The sequence below is a fragment of the Corapipo altera genome, unplaced genomic scaffold (genome assembly GCF_003945725.1).
Source record: "Corapipo altera isolate COAL_440 unplaced genomic scaffold, ASM394572v1 110, whole genome shotgun sequence".
Classification (NCBI taxonomy): domain Eukaryota; kingdom Metazoa; phylum Chordata; class Aves; order Passeriformes; family Pipridae; genus Corapipo; species Corapipo altera.
In genome coordinates this window covers 263239-273834 of record NW_020884960.1, presented here as the reverse complement: position 1 = coordinate 273834, position 10596 = coordinate 263239, and positions in this window count along the sequence as shown.

Genomic DNA, 10596 nt, shown 5'->3' with positions numbered 1-10596 from the left:
TAAAAGTTTCTTTCTTCCCACCTTAGCATCAAATAATCACCTTTTTTTTTTTTTTTTCAGGAAAATGCTGATTAGCAAAGAAGGTGGGAAATGGTCTCATGTGTAGACTGTAGATTAGCTACACAGATAAAAATATTTTCAGGCTAAGAACATTGTGCTTTAGTTGAGAAATGCCTGCTTAGTGATCTCACTTAGTGAGTGCTCCATAGCAATTCCTGTGAAACAGCAGTAAAGGCTTGTTTGTAAAAGCCTTGGCTCCTATTCAGCTCTGCAAATGAGCATGAGATCAGTGGAGCAAGGGATGTTATTTCTCCCAGCTTGGTGTGCTCACCCCTGCCACAGGTTCAGATCCATTTAATTAAGGTGCTTATGTTGTGCTGAGGGAAGGGGAGGTTGCTTGCAGGACAGAAAAAATTGATTAACAATAAAAAAAATCAGGTTATCAAGTTGCTGAGAAAGATGGGCTAAATCACAAGCTTCTTCTTGAAGCCTCTGCAGATCAGGATTGGGGATGTTCATGAACTTGGATCTTAACCTTTGTATTAAGGAAGCTAATGAGGCTTTGCTGTAACAGCTGGAAAGGGCAACACTTGGGGTCATGTTATAGGGGAACTGATTCCAGCTGGGGCACGTGGCTCTTATTGGAAAAACTGGAACCCCCTGAGGAGCCCTGAGCTCTCACACAGGTGTCTGGTCTCAGTTCTGCTCAGCAAGGCCCAAGGACACCAGTGAACACGTGCCTTTGGAGCAGCACACCAATGAGCCTGTGTGCTGTGCTCCTGGACAGGCAGCTCAGCATTTCAGCTCTGCTTGTAGTAAACCTCCAACCAATTAAGCCAGCATCAGGTTTTTAATTGCCTCGGTTAAGCTGGTGCAGCCCTCAGTGTGCACGCTCATAAATCAATTTAAATGCAAGTTGTAGGAAAATTTACATTAAAGCGGCACTTCAGCAGAGTTCCTTTTAAACAAAAACAGGAATCAAGAGGGAACAATTCTCAGTGACCCTTTGCAGCCTCCCTGGGACGTGGCACATCCCTCCAGCACGGGCTGTTGTGCTGTGGAGCTGCTGCAGGGGCTGGATGTGGAACCAGGAGCACGGAGCTGCCCTGCAGGGAAGGCAGCTGGAAGGGAAGCCCAAGCACTGGGGTGCTGCTGAGCCCCAGAGGAGCAGGGATGAGCCCTGGATGCCTGGGGAGAGCTCAGGGAGAGGAGCTGTTTTCAGGGTTGGGGAGGGGTCCTGCCCAAAGCTGCCTCAGCAGTGGAACAGGAGCTGCCACGGGGCTGTTGGGCTGTGCCCCAAAGCACCCCGGGGTGTCCCACCTTGTTCTAAGGTGCTGATCCCTGATCATGCCACAGCCAGCTGCACATCACCTTTCTTCCCCAAATCCTGATGCTTTCACCTCAAGGCTCTTGTCAGCCCAGCTTTGATTCAGTGATTTTATACTCATGAGATTTTCTGGATGGAAAGGGGGAAAACAAGCCTTTCTTCTCTGCCACACTCCATTCACTTAAACCTTTCTGCTTGGAGTTTCCCTCCCAGTCCCCTCAGTCTACCTACTCTGCCGACTGTGGGACTTCTTCTGCTTCTTCGGGAGAGAAGCAAATGCTACAAAATTTGGAGTAAAGCTGTGACTAGTCCTGGGGGGGAGGAAAAAGGACTTGTTTACTCCTTCTCCCACTGCCGAAACTCCATGTGCCAAAAACTGTGTTGGGTGCTGTGAGTGGAACAGCCTCCCCAAACCCCACAGTTCTCACACTTACTCCAGTCATTGTTTTAATTTAGTTTTCAGGATTTTTTTTTTTTTCAGCTGGGAAGAATAAACACAGCCACAACAACTTATTAAACCTTAAAGCTGTGGTTGCAGTGCCACACTGCTCTCACTCTTCCCCTCTGCCCATGTCCCAGGGCCTGGCAGAGCCTGGCCCAGCCCTGCTGGCAGGGGCAGGGAGAAGGCAAGAGCAAGAGGAGCCTGTGAAAGGCATCCTTGTGCTCACCTCTCGTTCATAGAGCAAAGAAGTGTGGGAGAGGAAATTTTATCCTGTATACCTACAGAAATTTCTCAGGGCAAACTTCTGTGTAGGAACTGCTCAGCAGTGAGGAATTTTAATTAATATCTTACAGCACTGCAGTTTATTATTTTATAGGTATTTTATTTGCCAACAGCTTTTTTTTTTTGTCTATTAATCCCAGTTACATAAATAACAACTGCAGGAAAGGACATCAAGAACACAGCAATCTTCCATTCACTGAGGTTTCCAGGGCTGGAATTCCTACAGCTGTGAAGCAGCTGCAGTGTCTCCTTAATTCCTGTGATGCTCAACTGTGGGATCAGGTAATGATCATTTAATAATGCACTTCTAATACCTGGCTCTGATGATATCAAAGAGCACATCCTGGGCTGTGGGGCTGCCACACAAAGGAGTTCCCACAAAGGAGCAGAGCTGTTGTAAGAGCTGTTGTAGGTGAGGTACAACCATGGGGATGGTTGGAGTAGCACAGCCTGTGCACCACCGCTGGGAACTTGCCTGGGTGAGTTGTTGCCTGTTAGGAGCTGAGGAAAAAAAACTCTGGAGCAGTTAACTGGGGATGAGATAAGAAAAGGGTTTAATTTGTGCCTTGGCATAAAGATCACAAGACGTGCACGCCCGCCATGTTCAGGTGTTACAATTTATAATAGTGTCTGTCCAATCCCAAGTGTTTCCACCCCGTAGCTTTTGCCCTGGTCCACCCCCAGCCCACCCCCTGGAAATTGGGTCTGGGGTGTTTTTCGAGACCACCTCTTCATCACCTTCATCTTCTTCAGAGCACAGAGGGTACACGGTCACCTAGTTCTTGAGTGTACTTTTGTGGTTCAGGCCAGGATTAGATGTCCTCAAACAGAAGAGGCCTGCCTTGACAAAAGACTAAACATTTTCTACTGGAATTCAGGGGTAGGATTGATATGGGGAACATAGAATGGGGTGATGGGGTAGAGGAATGTATAAACTATTGTGCTAAATGGTGAGGGATATAATATAGCTACTTCTAAAATCTACTTCTACTATAATTACATATAAAGCTTATAAAAATTAGCAAAATCAAAAAAACTAAAAGGGTCTTTAAGGCATCAGGGTGATCCCAGAGCAAACTTCCTTGGAACACCCGTGTTGGAGGGGCCAGGCTGGATAACCAAGGGGAATTCAGTTCTGCTTTGATTGAGAGCTGCTGCCTTGAGGGTGATCTGGGTGTTGGAACACACTGAGCATCCTGGAGGTGGGAGAGGAGATATTGCAGATTTGCCAGATTTTCTCAATTGGATTTTGGGTGGGAGCTGGTGAGTGAGGATGACTGGAGGAGGGTGCCAGCCCCATCAGCTGTGTTAGCCAGCAGGAGCAGGAAGGGAGAGCTACAACAGAAACCTCGGCTAGAAAATGAGGAGGATTAACTCATTACTGCCTCCTGACTCAGTTTGAAACTTCTCTTCATTCACTGTCACTTCATTCTCCATCCAGCTTTTCCCTTCTGTTTTCAGACACATATTCAAAGGGTGGGGCTGTACCTGTAGTTAGGGAAAGGGGAAAGCTCCACTCATGTGAGCACAGCAAATATTTGCCAAAACAGGGGTGGAGCTTGACTTGTGCTGGTCCAGAAGGAAAGGAAGAAGAGGCATCTTAAAGAAAACGGAGCCCCTGGATTGCAGGAGGTCCTTGTTGCACACAGAAACCCATGTGAGGAGCCTGCAAGTGAAGGGGACACTGTACAGAGCTGTAACTCAAGGGCTTTATCACAAAACCATCAAACAACTATATTTTATATTGATATAATATTTGTACATTTTTTTTCTTCCCTTCTCCCCCCTTCCCCTTAATTGGATGTCAGCCACGTGGCAAGGTTATTGTGTTAGACAAGCTGGGAAATGACAATGACAGCATTATAATTAAGTGCCAGGACATGCAGCCAACACAATTACCATGCTGTTATTACACTGGATGATGTGCTAAGGAAGCTCATAAAAACGCTGTAAAGAATATAAATCACGGGACATGTATCCAATCAGGGAAGAAAATGTCTCCCCTTTTGCTAATGCCCAACCAGTGCTAGATAACCCCAATGAAAGAGATGTTTCCTTGCATTGACAGTGTTCCTACTTTCAAATGGCTCTGGTAACAAGCAGTTTTGGTGTGTTTTTTTTTTCTCCTTTTTTTGCAGCTTCAGGGCAATGCTTCTTTTTTTTCCCCTCAGCTTCAGGGCAGTGCTTCTTTTTTCTTTTTTTCAGCTTCAGGTGTGATGCTGCAAATCTCAGCAGTTTTTAAGCTGGTACTTCCCTCTCTCTTTTCAGCCATTGCCTCCCTTTGTAGCTGCACCATTACCATGTCTGGCCAAATCTTTCTAGTTTTCTTGGTTCTGTGCAGGCACTGTCACTGCTGGCAGTGCTGTCCTGTCCTGCTGATTTTCTTGGTTGTCTTCTTGATAAAGTAGTTAAACCAAAGGCTGAATTCTTCTCACTGAAGGCAGAAGACCCAGGGAATTTCGGTGAAAAATGCCACTTACACAAAACACTGATTAATAGCATTTACCTCCATGGCCTATTTTTAATCTTTTCTCCTTCAACTGAATTTGAAATTTGTGCTTGTCAACATCTACCTCAAGCCAAGACATTTTCTGTTCAGAAGAGAAGCTGATGTGTTAGTCAGGTCTTTGCCCTTTCAGACCTTTGGGCTGGAGTTGAACTTCTCTAAAAAAGCAAACTCCCCAAAGCAGGAGCTCTGATGCTTCTGTAGCCAGAGGCTGTTCTGCTGAAGCTTTGCCACATTGCTGTTTTGATAATATTTTTGCTTCGAATCATCTTCTCCTCAGAAAGCTGCCACTCTGATATCTTCAGAAAAATGACAACCCCCTTTTTTTTTTTCATCTTTTAATTGGCATGGCTTGCTGCTGTACTGCACAAAGCTAAAATTTCAAATGGTCAAATTTTATCAGTTTGAAAAACCCAGCACTTTGAAATGAAGTGTAAAAGAAGCTAAATTGTCTCCACTGCCTGTTTTGATGTTTGATCTAAACATTCTGGTAATTTGAACGATTTGGGGGTATTTAGGGGTTTGAATCCTAGACTAATGTGCTTAATTCACAGCCCTTGAACTGCTTGTGGTACCTCCGATCTGCTCCCTGTACCTCCAATACCTTGATTCCTTTCAATGCTGATCAAGGAGAGCTTCATTCTGAGTGAATAAATGTCCAGACCACTGATGGTTCCCTGACTCTGCAAATACCCTCTTGAGCAGCACCATGGGATCAGGTCCTGAGACCTTCCTGCTGGACTTTCATCTCATTTAACTGGAATAAAAGCAAAGAAAGGGGTTTTCTGCCAAGACTGTGTTGGTGCAAATTTTGAAATATGGAGCTGGTGAGTCTGATTTACTGTCCCAGTGGCTGGTAATTAGTGTGGCTATTTGCAAACATTGTGCTGCCTAATGTCCCCTCCTGGGACAGTTTAATCTCACCCAGACATTGGCAGCTCCCCTTGCTCTCAAGTTCCCTGAGGTGTGTTTTGGGAGCTCAGACTGAGCAGGACCACGGAGACAGAGCAGGAATGTCCTCAAGGAACATTCCTCAAGGAATGCCCCAGGGACACAGTGGGGTCTGTGAAAAGGGGTTTCTGGAAGGTGTTGCTAGATCCCTTTGTGACAAAGCCTTTGCCAAAGGCCACTGGTCAGGCTGTGTTGTCTCTGACTGGGTTTGTCATTCTGTAAATTCCTGTCACATGCAGCCTCACATAAGGGGGAGAACTCCAGAGCTGACAGGGCTTTATTATTGCTTTTTATTATTTTAAACTCACTCTTCTACAGCAGGCAGGATGAGAGGCTGCTGCCTGGCATTTCAGTGGATTCCTTTATTTGATATTTTAAAGCACAATGAAGAGGCTGATGCACTGACTGGCAGCTGCAGGCAGCATCTTACTCATCAGAAGACGGGAATATTTTAGGGGAGTTGCTCGTTCAGCACCAATCTCCTGCTGGGACACCCGAGTCTGTGAGGAACAAAATGGATCTGCCTGTGCTGGGAAGGATCTGCAGGTGTCTCCTGGAGGTGCAGGGCTTTGGGCAGGAAGGGACAGTCACTCCTGTAGGGGTGGAATGAGGTGATCTTTAATGTCCCTTCCAACTCAAACCATTCTGGGATTCTGTGATACAGCCATGGATTGGTTGGTTTTTTGTTTAAATTTCCATCCTGCCCTCCACACATGGAAGGGAATGGATGGGACAGAGGAGCCAGGGATTGTCTGAGCACAGAGCTGCAGCCAGAGATGCCTCAGGCACAAAAACCCTTCCTGCAGCCCCCAGTGCTGCTCCCAGGAGGACTAGAGACCAAAATATCCCTGGGTCTACAGGACACATTCCAAGGGAATTATGTGAAATACAACCTTTGGAGGGGTGTCATTGTCCCTGTTCATCTCTCTACAGAACTTCTTCTCTTTTAATGTCCCATGCCTTGGAAATGGGATCAAGTACAAATTTTCTCTTTATCTTCTTGACTTTCTAGTTGCCTTAAGTTGCATTTTGATTTTCGTTTTTTCTTCTTGACTTTTCTTCTTTGACTCCTTAGTTGTCTTAGTTGCATTTTGATTTTGTATTTGCAAATTCTACATTGCCTTTTTTTTTTTAATGCTAACTTTTTTATGATTTCTGGACACTGAGTGTAGGCAGATGCTATGTGGGATCCTTTCCCTTGGATAGGAGCTCATATATATATATATAATTTTTCATATATATTTCCTCAATTAGCCCATGTAACAAAGCAGAACTGATGTGCTCAGATGATGCCTCTTGATGTGGGAGCATCAAGGTGCTGAGCTCACCCTCCTGCCTGCTGTCTGTGCCACACAGCAAGGAACTAAGTGAGCAGTGATGAAAGCAAGGAAAATCCTGGAGTTTTATTCAAACAGGCTGTTTGAAAGCTTGCCTTAAATATTTTCTGTTAGGGTAAGGGTGGGAAATGCCTAGAGAGAAGTGGCAGGGACTTGGCATATGTGGCAGCTGACCTTATTTTCAACATGTCAGTGACCCCAGAAACTTTAAGCATGAGAGACAAGGGATTTTGGGAAGAATTGTGGTGTCCAAGGAGCAGACTCTGCCTTGGAAAGGTTCAGGAGGTTTTCTGCCTTCACATTTCCTGCCCTCAGCTGAGTCTGAAAAAGTCTGTGTTCCCCTAATTGTCCTGTCAACAAATGCAGAATTGACAGTGAGACAGGAGGTGGCAGTGGGATTCAGTGCCTGTGTTTGCCAACCAAAGGGGACTCAGGGTGTCAAACTTCAGGGCTGAGTCGTTTTGGAGAGGAAGAAGCAGCAGAGAATGATGGAAAACTGAACCTCGATGTAGCTTGAGTTTTACATCCAGGCCCCTGTTCTGGTTTCAGTGTGGAATCAGAAAACCATGGCTGAGATTTGAGCCTTTTTCTTCTCTCTTCTTTTTTTACCCACAAAGATTCAGAAAAACAGCACGGAGTTTATCTCACTGACTGCACTAATGAGCTGCAAAACTGGATCCAGGGGAGGGAAAGATCAGCAAAAGGGGCTGCCCCTGTACCTTCCCTGGGATTCCTGCTGCTCAGGGACAGAGGGGGAGCTCCCAGGGTCTGGTACGGTTGCACAGGCAGAGGCAGGAGCCCTGGAATGCAGGAATGGCTTCCTGAGATGTGGAAGCTCTTTGTCCTTCATGAGAACCTCAGAGGAGATGGGAAGGACTTGGAGAAGCAGAGAAGACGTGTTTGAGGGAGGAAATAGTAAGGGATGGACTGAGAGCTTGTCCTTCTGTGGGCTGGAAGGCAGGGAGATGGTGCAAGGTGGACCACAGAGACCAACTCAGTGCTGTCCTCCAAAGGGAGGGACAGCTGGAATGGCAGGAAGGTCTGAATAATTCCTGGTGGTGTTCAGGAGGTAAATCCATTACTCCCCATCAAAGGGTGCTGCTGTAGGACATCTGCTGTGCAGTTCCCTCCTCCATGGCCCAGCACAGGTTGGATTTTCCCGAGGAGGAGGCAGCTCTGCCCAAGTGGTGTGACCTGGATGTTTGCAAGTCTGCCATTGTCCTCCAGTTAAAGATCTGTACTGGGAAATAACGAGTCTGAGCTCAGTCAGCTGTGGATTTTGGGTCAGACACTGGAACTGATGTCCCACCTTCCTGCTCACACACACACACAGTCCCTCCTGCTTGCTTCATCTCTCCTCAATATGTGCAATATGAGCCTGGGTGCCACATGTGGTCAGTGGCCATGCAGAACTCATGCAGAGGTGGCTGGGGGGAGTAGATTAAAATGTGACAGCTCTGTGATATCAGGGGGACCTGGAAGGCTGGTTCCCTTTGCCTCCTTCACGTTTCTCCTTTCCCTGCAGAGATATTTTGTTTAGAAAATCAGTGAGCAGCAAACACAGCCCAATTTGCCCAGGACCAGGACGTGGATATGTCCCAGAGTCTGCTCTCAAAGAAATGACCTACTAAAAATAGCTGTGCTGAAGAGCAAGTGAACACCAGCATTGCACAACCTCCCTCCTGGGGTGGTAACTGTGGGTTGCTGACCTTGGAGACCAAAGTGTTTGTGTGTTCTACCTCTGTGGGAGAGCAGTGAGAGGCAGGATGGTCTTGGCTTCCAAAATTAGGGCTTTAGCTTTTATTTGGATATATGGATAACCCTCTCTGCAACTGGTCTACCCTCTCTCACAACTCAGCAGGACAAGAAGGGATCTCAGTGATCCCATGGGAGCTCTGGAAGGAGCTCTGATTTGTCTGTGTTGGATCCAGGAGATGTGTCAGAGTGGGGGGAAGGAGCAGCATTTGCAGGTGTTCCTGTTTCCTTAGTGTAGGTAATTCTAGGGTTTGTTGGCATCTGACAAGATGAAGCTGGGCTTTGCTAGAAAATGGGGAGACTCGACTTGAAAACTTGGGCAGTGGGATTTGTTTGGCTTTTTCCTGTTTAGTTCTGCATCTGTTGTGCCACCAGAAATAAAGGCTTCTCTAGGCTGGAGTTCTTGTGCTTTTAGGGATGGAAACTTCTGCAGCTGTCGCCGAGTGTTCAAAAGAAGCAAATCTGAGAGAGATCTTCCTTGATTCTTTTTTCATGGCTCTGCTCAGCACTTTCTCCTTCATCTCCCGAGAGCAGATGTGCAGAGAGGCAAGGTCAGGAAGTGCTGTCCTTGAATCCTTCCCCAACCACCAGCTCCCTGTGCTGCTCTCCGTGGGTGATGTGCTGGGGGTGTGATGGGACAGATGTCACATCATCACCAGTCCTTGCACTGATCTCCTCTGGAGCAGCTGAGCGTGATCTGAATGTCATTTGTGCAATAGAAGAATAACACTCGGATTTCTTGGTATTTTAAGGAGCTTGTAGCATGTCCTGGACTTGTCTGGTGTGCTGTAGGTGCTGAGATAATTGTGACTCTCCCCTTGATGAGTTCCCACCCTGCACTGGCTCCTCTGTGCTCTGTTCCTCACTCAGGATGTCTCCTGGCATCTCTGTCCCCTCATTTGCAGTCCTGGGCAGTTGGTGAGGGTGTCTGTGGAGATGCCTGGATGTCAATAAACTGCCTTGGTGATGGAGCACAGAACTGGCAGCAAATAAACAGAGCCCAGGGAGGCTTTGCAGAGCAGATCACTCACCTCTCTCCTCTGCCAGGCCTGAGTCTGGCCTGGGCTTTCAATCCAGCCCTCTCCTAAATGACTTGCAGGCCAACACAGAATGAGAACTCCTTGGAAAGTTTAAAAAAAGGGACAAGCAGCTACTCTGTACGTCCCATTTTAGCTTTCCCTCTTCTTAAAACCAAACAATGCAATTCTGAAAGCAAATGTTTTTGGATGGAGGTGTACAGAGCACAGTGGAACTAAGCAAACCTGAAGGGCTGATTTTCTCACAGATAATTTGCTGATTGTATCTAAAGGCTCAGGACTGATATAAGAATGCAACTTTAAAAGCTGCTTTGCAAATTAATATAACCAATGAAGGAACAGGAGAACTGCCAGGCTGAATCAGACCCTTCTTGCTGAGGTTTATGTTGTGATTTAAAACTAAAATTAAAAGTAGTTTCTTCTTTAGAGCAGAATATAAGAACTTAATGGAAGCAGGTAAGGAAGGACTCGCCCACACGTTCTATCTTCCCTATCTTTAACAATTATCATTTAGTTTCAGCCCTGATGTAAAAAGATGAATCCCCCTTCCACGGTGCTGTTGGTGGAATTGATACCTCTAAGTACTCTTTCTATGAAAGGAAACATCAGGATTGCTTTCAAATCTTCAGGTTTCTCCTGTCTTGGGGAGTGTTGGTTGTGCTCAAGCTCACTTGGGATGAGATATGGAAACAGAGGCTCTGGATGCCTTTTACATCCTTTAGAATTCCCACCTTTGACTTCTTGGACTGCTCCCTTTTCTGTATGTTATCCAGCAGAACTCCTTAATTTTCCTAATGTTCTGTTACCCACCCATTCCTTCCTTTAGACCAAAATATTTGCATTTAAATCTCTTGTGTCTCTTTTTGAGCAACAACCTTGTTCATTTTAGTTCCCCTTTATAAGCATTTCCAACATCTTTTATTGTCCTTGGAATCCTGCCCCTGTTTTGAGCCAGGATG